A 14783-nucleotide genomic window follows, 5' to 3' on the forward strand; every position below is an offset into this window, starting at 1 on the left:
ATATCAATTCATAGATTCAAGAAATTCTGTGAACCCAAGTCCTCTTAATATTTGCCTGTAACTCCTGGATCAGAAAATAATGTCCACGTATCAGCATTGAAGGACAAAAATTGGGGCAGAAAAGAACACCCAGACAGAAAAAAGGGGAGTTCTAATCTCATCTTAATCACACTCAGAAGACTAATCTGTATGATAGTCAACTCATAGGAAAGAGAATATGGATACTTAAGTGAATTTTCATTCTTTTCAGTAAAATGTTTTATACCCAACTGACAGAACAAACAAGGTTTGCAGACTAAAATCAGTGACATACAGATTGGTCATTTATTTTTTATTTTTTTTAATGAGATCGGGTCTTAAGGTTTTGTTTTTTGTTTTGTTTTGTTTTTTAATAGCAGCTATTTATTTATTTTATTTTTGACTGTGTTGGGTCTTCGTTTCTGTGCGAGGGCTTTCTCCAGTTGTGGCAAGCGGGGGCCACTCTTCATCATGGTGCGGGGGCCTCTCACTATCGCAGCCTCTCTTGTTGCGGAGCACAGGCTCCAGACGCGCAGGCTCAGCAGTTGTGGCTCACGGATCTAGTTGCTCCGCGGCATGTGGGATCTTCCCAGACCAGGGCTCGAACCCGTGTTCCCTGCACTAGCAGGCAGATTCTCAACCACTGCGCCACCAGGGAAGCCCCCAGATTGGTCATTTATTGAGCAGATAGAAAAAAAAGTTGAAAACAACTGAATTTTAAATTACAGAAATGAGCAGAGAGTGATTATCTTTGCTTTATATTGATAAAGCAGTGGTTGCATGTATGAACATATTATAATACCTATGATATAGCATGTATTGTGTCAACTGTTAAAATAATGTATATTGAAATGTAAGTTCGAATTATTCCTTTTAATAGAGTTAGCAAATTCCCTAGAAGAGTTTACTTAACTTACTTCAAGGCCAATTAAAATATACTATTCTTATTCCACAAAGTGTGATGTGTTTGTTGAACTGTGATATATGGACTCTCCACCTTTTCAGTAAATGGTTTCAAGTTAACTCAAATCTGCATGCTCAGAGCAGATTGTGTTCAATAAAATCTATTTTCTAGAAGTAAACGTATGGTAAGAATAAAGTAATAAAAAAAGAATAATAAAGGAGGAAATAAATTGTGCAAGGGCTGGAGCATAATGAAGTTTTCACTGGCATAAGTGGTACTAACTGCACCACTTTACTAACTGTAAATTGCATCTGGGTGGTCAAGCCACAAAGGGATGATGCAATCAATGATAAAACTGTGTATCTTAGGACATAATCACTTTCTTACCACTCTTTTATTTTGTGTTCTTCTTTTTCTAAGATCTTTGTAACACATACAGTGTAATTCATGGTTACCTTTATAATGATGAAACTTGCTGAAATGTAGCTTATGGAACTTTTCAGTAAGGATAAATTCTTCCTGAAAATATTTCATTTTGAAATTAATTTTTATTGCCAGACTATTTATGACACCTCTAATGTTTTAAGAAAGTATGAATTTTGAATTTTAAGCTTTGGGTTGATTTTAATTTTTTTAAGTTTTTATGTATGTTATATTTAACTTTTATAAAAAGTAAGACTTATTTCGGGATAATAATAGAATTGTATTATTTCATCTCCTTGGTTATATTATAAATAATATTTATCATTTATTCAGTAAATACCATGCACTTGAATTATTTACTTTATTCCTTTCAACAGCCTTTTGCCATAGATGCCATTGTTGTCCTCCACATTTTGCCAGAGGAAGATGTGTTTTAGACAAGTTACAAACCCATGATTACAGAGTTAGGAAGTGGTGAACCCACAATTAAAGTCCAAGTCTGTCTGATTCCAGTCCCATGATCATCTACTACACTATACTGTCATAGGAAAAGAACCTAATTTTGTTTTTAGTCTCCATAATTGTGGTTATCTGCAGACAAAATGGTAATAAGTGTAATAAGTGAATTTAAAGACTTCTTTAATAATAAGAAAAAGGATTACAGGTTTTAGAAATAAGTGCTTTGGTCTATGGTCGAAGTTCACCCTACAGAACATGTGAAAGCATGCATTCCTCATGTGCTCCTCTGTTTACTTACTCAAGAGTCCAACAATGCAAGTGAGGCCTGATCACTGCCTGGTGTGGGGTTTTAGTTGTAGCTGGATTAGACCATGGTTGTGTTAGGTGAAATTCACATGGTACTGCAAAGCTGGAGAACATCCAGGAGCAAAAGCTTTTTAATTGACTCTCTTCCATTTCTCTTCCATAAATACACCATTTCCAGTTTGAAGTTTCAGGAAGCATTCTTTAAATGAGGAGGGATGACTGACTTCTGGTACTTTACTGTTATATTTTCTAAGTTCCTTTTCCCCTGTGTTAGTGAAATGATTGCAAGTAACACTGATGACTAATTTTCTGGCACATATTTTGAAGCAAATATTATTCTCAAAGTTGGAAATTAGATTTGTAATATCATTGGCCCTATACTATATATCTTCCCTCCACCATCAGCATTACTCCATCCCTCTTTCTACTTACCTTTCTAAGTGAAGTCAGATTAGAAATATGGACTTTACAAAATATATACTATAGTTAGAAATCTAACTTTTGTAATCATCTGTGTCAGCAATGTCAATAAAAATATAGTGTGAGCTACAGCTATAATTTTGTTATTTTTAAATTTTTAAGTTAAAAATATTGCAGTATTGTAATTTACAACATTATATTAGTTTCACGTGTACAACATAGTGATACAAATTTGATGTAGATTATACCCCATTTAAAGTTATTATAGGGGGCTTCCCTGGTGGCGCAGTGGTTGAGAGTCCGCCTGCCGATGCAGGGGACACGGGTTCATGCCCCAGTCCGGGAAGATCCCACATGCCGCGGAGCAGCTGGGCCCGTGAGCCATGGCCGCTGAGCCTGTGCTCCGCAACGGGAGAGGCCACAGCAGTGAGAGGCCCGCGTACCGCAAAAAAAAAAAAAGTAAAAAATAATAAAGTTATTATAAAATATTGGCTCTATTCCTTGTGCTGTACAATATATTCTTGTAGCTTATTTATTTTATACATAGTTTGTACCTCTTAATCCCCTACACCAATCTTGCCCCTCCTTTCCACCCTCTCCCTACTGGTAACCACTACTTTGTTCTGTATATCTGTGAGTCTGTTTTTTTTAATTTATTAATTTATTTATTTTTGGCTGTGTTGGGTCTTAATTGCTGCACGCGGCTTTCTCTAGTTGCGGCGAGCGGGGACTACTCTTCGTTGTGGTGCGTGGACTTCTCATTGCATTGGCTTGTTGCAGAGCACGGGCTCTAGGCACTTGGGCTTCAGTAGTTGTGGCATGTGGGCTCAGTAGCTGTGGCTCACGGGCTCTAGAGCGCAGGCTCAGTAGCTGTGGCACTCAGGCTTAGTTGCTCCGCGGCATGTGGGATCTTCCCAGACCAGAACTCGAACCTGTGTCCCCTGCATTGCCAGGCAGATTCTTAACCACTGTGCCACCAGGGAAGCCCTGTGAGTCTGTTTCTGTTTTATTATATTCATGCATTTGTTTTATTTCTTAGATTCCATATATAAGTGATAACATACAGTATTTATCTTTGTCTGACGTATTTTACTAGCATAATAACCTCCAAGTCCATCCATGTTGTTGCAAATGGCAAAATTGCATTCTTTCTTATGTCTGAGTAGTATTCCATTGTGCATATATACACCATATCTTATTTACCTAGTCATCTGTTGATGGACACTTAGGTTGCTTCTGTATCTTGACTATTGTAAATAATGCTGCTGTGAACATTGGGGTGCATGTATCTTTTCAAATTAGTGTGTCATTTTCCTTGGATATATACCCAAGAGTGGAATTGCTGGATCATATGGTAGTTCCATTTTTTGGTTTTTTGAGGAAGCTTTATGCCGTTTTCCACATTGGCTGCACCAGTTTATCAACACATTCCCACCAGCAGTGTGCAAGGGTTTCCTTTTCTCCACATCCTTGCCAATGTTTGTTACTGTGGTCTTTTTTGATGCTAGTCATTCTGACAGGTGTGTGGTGATATCTCAATGCATTGCTAATCACCAGAGAAAAGTTGAGCCTCTTTTCATATGCCTGTTGGCCATCTGTGTATCTTATTTGGAAAAATATCTATTCAGGTTTCCTGTCCAATTTTTAATCAGGTTGTTTGTTTTTTTGATATTGAGTTGTATGAGCTGTTCGTTTGTATATTTTGGATATTAACCCCTTATTAGTCATATCATTTCCAAATGCTTCCTCCTATTCAGTAGGCTATTTTTTTGTTGTCAGTGGTTTTCTTTGCTCTGCAAAAGCCTTGAAGTTTAATTATGTCCCATCTGTTTGTTTTTTCCTTTGTTTCCTTTGCCTTAGGAGATAGATCCAAAAAAATATTGCTACAATTTCTGTCAAATCTGCCTTTGTTTTCTTCTAGGAGTTTTATGGTTTCTGATCTTACATGTAGATTATTAATCCATGTTTGACTTTATTTTTGTTTATGGTGTGAGAAAGTGTTTTAATTTCATTGCTTTAGATGTAGCTGTCCAGTTTTCCCAACACTGCTTATTGAAGAGACTGTCTTTTCCCCCATTGTGTATTCTTGCCTCCTTTGTCATAGATTAACTGACCATAAGTGTATGGGTTTATTTATTTATTTATTTATTTTTGCGGTTCGCAGGCCTCTCACTGTTGTGGTCTCTCCCGTTGCGGAGCACAGGCTCCGAACGCGCAGGCTCAGCGGCCATGGCTCACAGGCCCAGCTGCTCCACGGCATGTGGGATCTTCCCCGACCGGGGCACGAACCCGTGTCCCCTGCATTGGCAGGCGGACTCTCAACCACTGCACCACCAGGGAAGCCCTGTGGGCTTATTTATGGACTATCCTGTTCCAGTGATCTCTGTGTCTTTTTTTTTTAATGTGTCTGTTTTCTTTACAGTACCATACTGTTTTGACTACTGTAGCTTTGAATTATAGTCTGAAGTCAGGGAGTGTGATACTTCCCTGTTCTAGCTCTGTTCTTCTCTCTCAAGATTGTTTTGGCTATTCGGGGTCTTTTGTGTTTCTATAAATATTTTTAAATTGTTTGTTCTGGTTCTGTGAAAAATGCCATTGGCATTTTGATAGGGATTGCATTGAATCAGTAGATCGCCTTGGGTAATATGGTATTCTAACAATATTAATTTTTTCAGTCCATGAACACAGTATATCTTTCCATCAGTATGTGTCTTCTTTGATTTCTTTCATCCGTGTCTTACAGTTTTCCAAGTGCAGGTCTTTTACCTCCTTAGATGGATTTATTCCTAGGTTTTTTATTCTTTTTGATTCCATTGTAAATGGGATTGTTTCCTTAATTTCCCTTTCTGATAGTTTATTGTTAGTGTGTGGAAATGCAACAGATTTTTGTATATTACTTTTGTATTCTGCAATTTTACCAAATTCATTAAAGAACTGTAGTAGTTTTTTGGTAGTGCCTTTAGAATTTTCTATGTGTCATGTCATGTCATTAGCAAACAGTGACAGTTCTACTTCTTTTCCAGTTTGGATTCTTTTTATTTCTTTTTCTTATCTCATTGCTGTGACTAGGACTTCCAAAACTATGTTGCATAAAAGTGATGAGAGTGAGCATCCTTGTCTTTTTCATGATCTTAGAGAAAATACTTTCAGCTTTGCACTGTTAAGTATGATGTTAGCTGTGGGCTTTTCATATATGGATTTTATTATGTTGTAGTATGTTCCCTCAATACCCACTTTGTGGAGAGTTTTTATCATAAATCGGTGTTGAATTTTGTCAAAAGCTTCTTCTGCACCTGTTGAGTTGATCGTATTACTTTTATTCTTAAATTTGTTAATGTGGTATATCACATTGATTAATTTGCAGATATTGAACCATTCTTGCATCCCTGGGATAAATCCCACTTGATCGTGGTGTATGATCCTTTTAATATATTTTTGGATTTGATTTGCTAACATTTTATTGAGGATTTTTGTATCTGTGTTCATCAGTGATATTGGCCTGTGATTTTCTTTTTTTGTGATATCTTTGTCTGATTTTGGTATCAGGGTGATCCTGGCCTCATAAAATGAGTTTGGGATCACTCCTTTCTCTGCAATTTTTTGGAAAAGTTTGAGAAGTATAGGTGTTAACTCTTCTTTAAATATTTGGTAGAATTCACCTGCAAATTTATCTTGTCCTGGACTTTTGTTTGTTGGGATTTTTTTTCATTACTGGCAATTGGTCTCTTCATATTTTCTATTTCTTCCTGGTTCAGTTGTGACAGACTATACTTTTCTAGAAATTTGTCCATTTCTTCTAGGTTGTGCATTTTATTGGCATATCGTTGTTTATAATAATCTCTTATCATTTGTATTTCCGTAGTGTCATTTTTAACCTTTCTTTCTTCATTTTTGACTTTATTGATTTGGGCCATCTCTTTTTCTTGATGAGTCTGGCTGAAGGTTTATTAATTTTGTTTATCTTTTCAAAAACCATCTCTTAGTTTCATTGACCTTTTCTACTGTTTTTTTCTATTTCATTTATTTCTGCTCTGTTCTTTATGATTTCTTTTCTCCTACTAACTTTGGGTTCTGTTTGTTCATCTTTTTCTAGTTGCTTTTGGTGTAAGTTTAGGCTGTTCACTCGATATTTTTCTTGTTTACTGATGTAGGCTCATATTGTTATAAACTTACTTCTTAGAACTGCTTTTGCTGCAGCCCATAGATTTTGGATCATTGTGTTTTTGTTTTTATTTTTCTCCAGGTATTGTTTTATTTCTTCTTTGATTTCTTCAGTTATCCATTGGTTATTTAGTAGCATATTGTTTAACCTCCACATGTTTGTGTTTTTTGCAGTTTTTCTTATTGTTGACTTCTAGTCTCATAGCATTGTGGTCAGAAAAGATCATTGATGTGATTTCAGTTTTCTTAAATTTATGGAGGCTTGTTTTGTGGCCTAGCATGTGATCTATCCCGGACAATGTAACATGTGCAATTGAAAATTATATGTGTTCTGTTGCTTTTTGCTTTAATTTTTGCCGTTTTAATTACAGTGTATTTTGATGTGATCCACTTGGGTTGATCTTGTTTGGGGCTTTCTGTGCTTTCTGGACTTGGATATCTGTTTCATTTCACAGGTTAGGGGATTTTTCAGCTATTATATCTTCAAATAACTCTTCTGCCACATTCTCTCTTCTCCTTCTGGGACCCCATATAATATAATGGTAATGTTAGTACCCTTGATGTTGTCTCAGAGGTCTCTTAAACTGTCTTCATTTCTTTTTATCATTTTTTCTTTTTTCTGTTCAGCCTCAGTGATTTCCACTACTCTGTCTTCCAGCTCGCTGATCCATTCCTCTGTATCATTTAATGTACTGTTGATTTCTTCTAGTGTATTTTTTTAGTTTCGTTATTGTATTTTTCATCTCTGTTTGGTTCTTCCTTATTTTTTTAACTCTTTGTTAAAAGCTTCTAACTTCTCCCTCTGTTCATTCATTCTTCTCCCAAGTTCTTTGATCATCTTTATGATCATTACCTTGAACTCTCTCTCTCAGATAGATTGCCTATCTCTGCTTCACTTAGTTATTTTTCTGGCATTTATCTTTTTCCTTTATTTGGAACATGTTTCTCTGTCACCTCATTTTGCCTAATTGTTTTTATTTCTGTGTATCTGGTGGGCTGATTATGTTTCCTGACCTTGGAGAAGTGACCTTTTGTAGGAGACATCCTATGCATCCAAGCAGAGCCATCCCCTCTTGTCACCCTACCTATATGCTCTAGGATACCCGCTATGTGAGCTGAATGGGTCCTTCTGTTGTGATGGGCTGACCACTGTGGGAAGTCTGCCAGGGGTGGCTGGCCCCTAGTTCAGTTCATTGCCAGTCCTGCTTTGTGTGGAGTCTGCCAGTCATGTTTGGCAATGCTAGGTCACAGTGTCGCTTGCTGTGGAAACCCACAGGGTCCTGGGGCTAGAGTTGGCTCACTGATGGGCAGAGCTGGGTTTGGTGTGGGTGGTTGCATGGCCTGGGTTCCAAGATCTAGTGTGCTGGTGGCTGGGGCCAGTTCCTTACACAGCTGGCTGCAGATTCTGCGGTTATGAACCTTCACGTGCACTAACTGTATTTCAGTTGAGACATCAGAAATAATATACCCTCGAAGTAAGGGTCCAACCTAGGAGTTAGAATCATGCTGTGGGACTAAGGGCTATATCCTTGGGGTAGGGGCACAAATAGATACATAATAGTAAAATTTAATAAAAGGAGAGCATTCTAAAAACTTTCAAAGAATGAAAGCAGATTACTCAAAAGAAAGCAAAAATTAAGTTGCTTTGTCAACAATTGACTAGAGGCATACTAAACAAAGTAAGTAAAAAATCAAATAGGGGCTTACCTGGTGGCACAGTGGTTGAGAGTCCGCCTGCCGATGCAGGGGATGCGGGTTTGTGCCCCGGTCTGGGAGGGTCCTGCATGCCGCGGAGCAGCTGGGCCCGTGAGCCATGGCCGCTGGGCCTGCACGTCCGGAGCCTGTGGTCCGCAATGGGAGAGGTCACAACAGTGACAGGCCCGCATACCGCCCAAAAAAAAAAAGAAAACTCCCATAAAATGTTTAAAGGAAAAGAATACCAAATCTAGGATTTTATAATTTAGCTATTATCCTTTAAGGAAGAGGGCAATATAAAAATGTTCCTATATTGAATGTTACTATGCAGAAATCCACTTTGAAAATTCTTTGTGAGGGCACTCTCCACTAAGAAGAGAAAGAAACCCAGGAGGTCACATGACATGTATAAGAAATAATGGTGAGCATTAACTACACATACATGCTCTAAAAAAACGCAAGAAAAAAAGAAGGAATCCAAAAAGCAGAGACTATTACAGAAAAAGATAATACCTACATGACTGGTAGGGGGAAGATGACAAATATAAAGAGAGAAGCTAATTTGTTTAGGTGGAAGGTATAGATCATAAGTTTAAACCATTGATAAGGAAAAAAAAGAATGGGTCTCACTAAGTTAGGAGTAACCAGTAGAAAAATAAAAAATACATGACTTATAAACCAGCAGAAAGAAAAAATGCCATATGTACTATGGAAACAGAAAACCAGAAAAAAAGACACAAAACTACAATGGTAAATGAAAATATAATGCTAAAGATAAATCTTAGTGTAACAAATACTACAAGAATTCTAAATGAAACATACTCACAAATTGAAATAAAAAGCAGATTCTCTGATAGAATCAAGGAAAACAAGTTTAGCAATATATCATCAAAAGGATAACATATTTAAATCAAAGGAAAATGCAAGCAAGGAAAAGTAAAAATATATACTGAGCATAAAGAAATATGTGGTAGCAGTCATACCATCAGACAAAATGGAATTTGAAATGAAATCTATTACTGAGGAAAAAGATGTTTATGATGGTAAAATGATAGTAATGCGAGTGATACTAATATTAACAAACACATATAAAGTGATTACTGTATGTCATTTACTGTTCTAAGCACTTTATATAACACATTAATCCTCATAACAACCAAAAGATACAGGTATTATCAATACTTGCCTTACACATTTAATAGATGAGAAAGTGCAGCACAGAATGGTTCAGCGACTTGCCCAAAGCCAGAAAATGCTTAAGCCAGAATTAAAACTCTGGCCCTGTGGTTTCAGGTTCCATACTGTCATCTACTAAATCATGAACACATATGCAAGCAAAGACGTAAAAGATTTAAATAATAATTAGATCTAATTAATAGATACATAGAGAACTTTACTTTCATCAAATCAAAATTACACATTTTTTTTTTAGCTCTCATCCAGTCTTACAAACATCTCCCACATGTGTATCTCCAGCCCACACATTTCTTCTGACCTGAATATTTAGTTTATTAGTCCACATCTCAAAGTTATCTTGTTGAAATTTTATCATTCCCCAAACCTACTTTTACCTACAATGTGGAAACATCCTATATTCCTTTCTTCTCTCACTCCCTACATCTGATGTATCAGGAAACCTGTTTGCACCATCTTAAAAATATACTCATAATCCAGTCATAATTCACTGTCTGCACTGCAACATCCATGATGTGATTCCTCAGCACTGATTGTCTTGATTATTGCTGTCACCTTCTAACTCTTCTCCTTCCTTCCATTCTTGACCCCATAGTCAATAACTCACTCAATAGCCAGTGTTTAAAATGTGAGAATCATATCACTCCTTTGTTCAAAAACTTCTGAAAGCTCCTATCTCTGTCCAAATAAAAGCCAGAGTTTTTACAGTGGTCCAAGAGACTCTCCATCATTTGGCCTCCATTACCACCCATTCCTTGAAGAATCTGGCTACCAAAGGACACTGCATGGGCTGGCCCTTCTCCCTGAAAGGATATTCTTCCAGATATCTTAGTGATTAATTCTCTCATCTCCTTTTGCTATCTGTTCAATGCCACCTTTTCAATAAAGCCAACCTTGATCATTCTGTTTTTTAAAATTGAAATCATACCCTACTTGGCATTCCCAATCTGCTTTACCCAACTCTCCATTTTTCTTCCCATAGCATTTGTCTATTTCTAACTTTCCATTTATCTATTAGCTAGTGTTAATTATCTTTTTCTTTCTGGTAGAGTATAAGCTCCTTGAGGAAAGAGATTTTGTCTGTTTTATTCACTAACTTTCCGAAGTGCTTAAAAGAGTACCAGAAACAGAGTATTTATTCAATATTGTTATGTGACTAAACAAGAAGCAGTCAAAAATTTTCTCAAGGCCATATAGAAGCTTCAATGTATTAAAAAAAACAAATGTTATACTTAGTGTGTTCTCTGATTACAAAGCAATAAAATTAGAAATTACTAATTAAAGGAACTTTTAAAAAATCCCTAATGTCTAGAAAAAACTAAATAATGTACTATGAAAAAAAACCCCTTGAGTTAAAGGGCAGATCTTTAGGGAAATTATAAAATGGTAAGAACTGAACAAAAATGAAAACACTACAGTTAAAATTTATTGTATACAGCTAAAGCAGAATTTGGAAAGGAAGTTATAGCCTTGTATAGATTAGTCACAAAGCAGGAAATATTGAAGTCATACTAATTTCCTTTTGAAAAACAGCAACAGAACAATGCCAATGAAACAAGGATACAACAAACATAAAAGCAGAATTCGTTTAAATAAATAATGAGAGAGGTCAGAATTTTGGCAAGATTTATTTAGGGACAAAAAGGAAGATGCAAAGCAAAAATATACCAGGAAAGGGGAAAGTAATCTCAGATATAACAGAGATTTAAAAAAAAATAATATATGAATACTTTGGATAATACAAATATGCTAATAAAGTTGATAATCTATACATTGTTTTCAGTCAGAGGCAATGTCAATTCCTAGCTGGCCTCTGGAAATCTGTGAGTATATATAATTGTCACAATGGCTGGAGATGCAATTGATATATTTAGTGTCCAGAGCCCAGGATAGAAAACTTAAATTATTGAAAGAAGTTGAAATGATAAATGAAAGATACACCATTTTCCTCCTTTCCTACACCTGTTCTCCCACCAAAAACCCAGGTCTTTATATCTGAATTTTGCTGAAGTTTCTACAAACAGAAATAACTACCATATGTATTTTATTTCAAGAAATAGAAAAGAGGACAAGTTCACTAATAAATTTTATGAGACTAGCATAATACTACTGTAAAACCAGCTAAGAACAGTGTAAGAAAAATACATAATAGACCATTTTCATTTTAAATCTAGATGTAATATCTTAAGTAAATTTTATCTAAGTCCAAAATACAGTAGGAAACTAAGGATGGTTCAACATCATAAACTATTATTTTTTTAAACCACCTTCTCTTTACCACATAATTATTTGAGTATTACAACAATGCAGATAAAGCATGTCATAAAATTACATTAAAATTACCTATATTTGGTTTTTAAAATCTCATAAAACAAGGACTAGATTGAATTTTCTTAACAATAAAAATCTGTATACCATAAACCTACAGAAAGAAAGCAACCTTAATTGAGGAAATTTAGATGAATTTAGATGCATAAGATCAGGAATATGATATGGATGTTCATCATCACAACTACTTTTTAGCATAATATTGAAGATCATTGCCAACTGCTGTGATCTGAATGTGTCTGCCCCTGCCCTCCCCGCCAGATTAATATGTTGAAATCCAAATTCCCAATATGATGGTATTAGTAGGTAGGGGCCTTTGGGAGGTGATTAGGTCATCCTTATGAATGAAATTAATGTCCTTATGAAAGAGATCCCAGGGAGTACCCTTGCCTTCTTCTGTCACATGGGGATACAATGAGAAGTCTGTGACCCAGAGGAAGGCCCTATGTGACTACACAGGCACTCTCATCTCAGACTTCCAGCCTGCAGAACTGTAAGCAATACATTTCTGCTGTTTATAAGCCACACAGTCTGTGGTATTTTGTTATAGCAGCTCAAATGGACTAAGATACCCAACATTTGAGAAACAAGCAGAAAGAGTATAAGGATTATAAGGGAAGAAAAAAATCTGTATAGACAATTCAATAGTAAACAATTTTTAAATAATAAAAGACAGTTCACCTGAATGAAAGTTGAACTTAGAAAATCAGTGACCCAGTTCTTTACCAGCATTGAGTTCCCTGGTAGTCCAGTGGTAAAGACTCCAGCATCAAACAAATAGAATTTTAAAATGGGATTAAATTTATAAGAGAAATAAATTGTAAAATATATAACTTTTGTTATAAAATAATACAATTAAAAATAACAAACAATGCACAAAGCTCCTCAGAGAAAAACATGAAAAATCTATTAAAGGAGCACAAGTGAAAAGATGCTCAACATAATTAGTCATTATGGAAGTACAAATCAAGGCCTCAATGAGATACCACTTCACATCCATTAGAATGGCTAAAATAAAGAAAATGGAAAATAATAAGAGCTGGAGAGGATGTGAAAAAATGGGAATCCTCATACATTGCTGGTGGGATATAAAATGGAGCAGTAATTGTGCAAAGCAATTAGGTGATTCATCAAAAAGTTAAACATAGATATGACCCAGCAATTCTTCTCTAAGGTATAAAGTTAAAGAATTGAGAAGAGGTACTCAGACAAATCATTGTACATGAATATTCATAGCAGCACTGTGTGCAATAGCCAAAAGGTGGGAAGAAAGCATCCATCAACAGATAAGTGGATAAACAAAATGTAGTATATTCATACAGAGGAATATTATTTAGCCATAAAAAAGAATGAAGTATTGATATATGCTACAAAATGGATGAATTGTGAAAATATTAAGCTTGTCTGGCTGGAATCTAAACCAAGTCCTGATCAAAATTCAGGCGGATTTTGTATTGTATATTTGAATAGCTGAGTGATGTTTCTTTCCTTCTTCATTCTCTCCCACCTTCCTCACTTCCTTCCTTCTGTCCTCTCCCCCCTTCCCTTTCTTCATTTCTTTCTTTAGTTAAATATTTTGTTTTGTGAAAACTATAGATTCACATGCAGTTGTAATAAATAATATAGAGGGATTTACTGTACCCTTTGCCCAATTTCCCCCAGTGGTAACATCTTGTAAAACAATAGTACAATATCAAAACCAGGATATTGACATTGATATAGGTCAAGGTACAGAACATTTCCATTTCCATTCCACAGAAATCTGTCATGTTGTCATCTACTTCTCTCCTCCCCTTATTTTCTCATTTCAGGAACGTTCCATAAATGGAATCATACAGTGTCAATATGTAATCTCTTAAAAAAAAGATGTTTTAAAAGCCAAACGATTGGCTTTTCTTAGCACAATTCTCTGGAACTTCAAACTGTTGTATGTATTAATGGTTCATTCTTTTTTATTGCTGAGTAGTATTCCATGGTATGGGTATATGAGTTTGTTTAACCATTCACCTGTTGAAAGACATCTGGATTTCTGGCCAGTTTTGTCTATTAAGAATAAAACTGCTACAGAAGCTTTCATACCAGTGTTCATGGCAGCATTATTCATGGCCAAAAGGTAGAAGCAACCCAAGTGTACCTCAACAGATAAATGGATAAACAAAATGTGATATATATATTAGCATGTAATATTATTCAGCCTTAAAAAGGAATAAAATTATGATACATGCTACAACATGGATAAACCTTGAAAACATTATGCTAAGTGAAATAAGCCAGACACAGAGTCATATATTATATGAATCTATTTATTGTATTGTATGAGTTATCCAGAATAGATAAATCCAGAGAGACAGAAAGTAAGCTGGTGGTTGCCAGTGGCTGGGGAAAGGGGGAAATTGGGGGAGTTGACTTGCTTAGTGAGTACGAGGTTTTACTTTGGGGTGTTGGAAATGCTCTGTAAATCGATAGAAGTGGTGGTTGCACAACATTGTGGATATTATAAATGCCATTGAATTGTGCACTTTAACATAAAATATTGTTATGTGAATTTTCCCTCACTAAAAATAAGTAAATGAATGAATGAATCAATGAATAAAATCTATTAAAGGATATAAAAACTTCTGAATACATGGAGAATATAAAACATCTTTATAGATATGAACCTTAACCTAGAAAATGTTAATTATCTCCAAATTTTCCATGAATTCTTTGAAATATAAATAACATATAGCATTATATTAGTTTTACGTGTACAACATAGAGTCGATATTTGTGTATATTGCAAAATGATCACCACAATAAGTCTAGTTAATCTAGCACCACATAGAGTTTTACGTTTTTTTCCTGTGATGAGAAATTTTATGATCTACCCTCTTAG

Source organism: Lagenorhynchus albirostris, chromosome 4, assembly GCF_949774975.1.
Source record: "Lagenorhynchus albirostris chromosome 4, mLagAlb1.1, whole genome shotgun sequence".
Lineage (NCBI taxonomy): Eukaryota > Metazoa > Chordata > Mammalia > Artiodactyla > Delphinidae > Lagenorhynchus > Lagenorhynchus albirostris.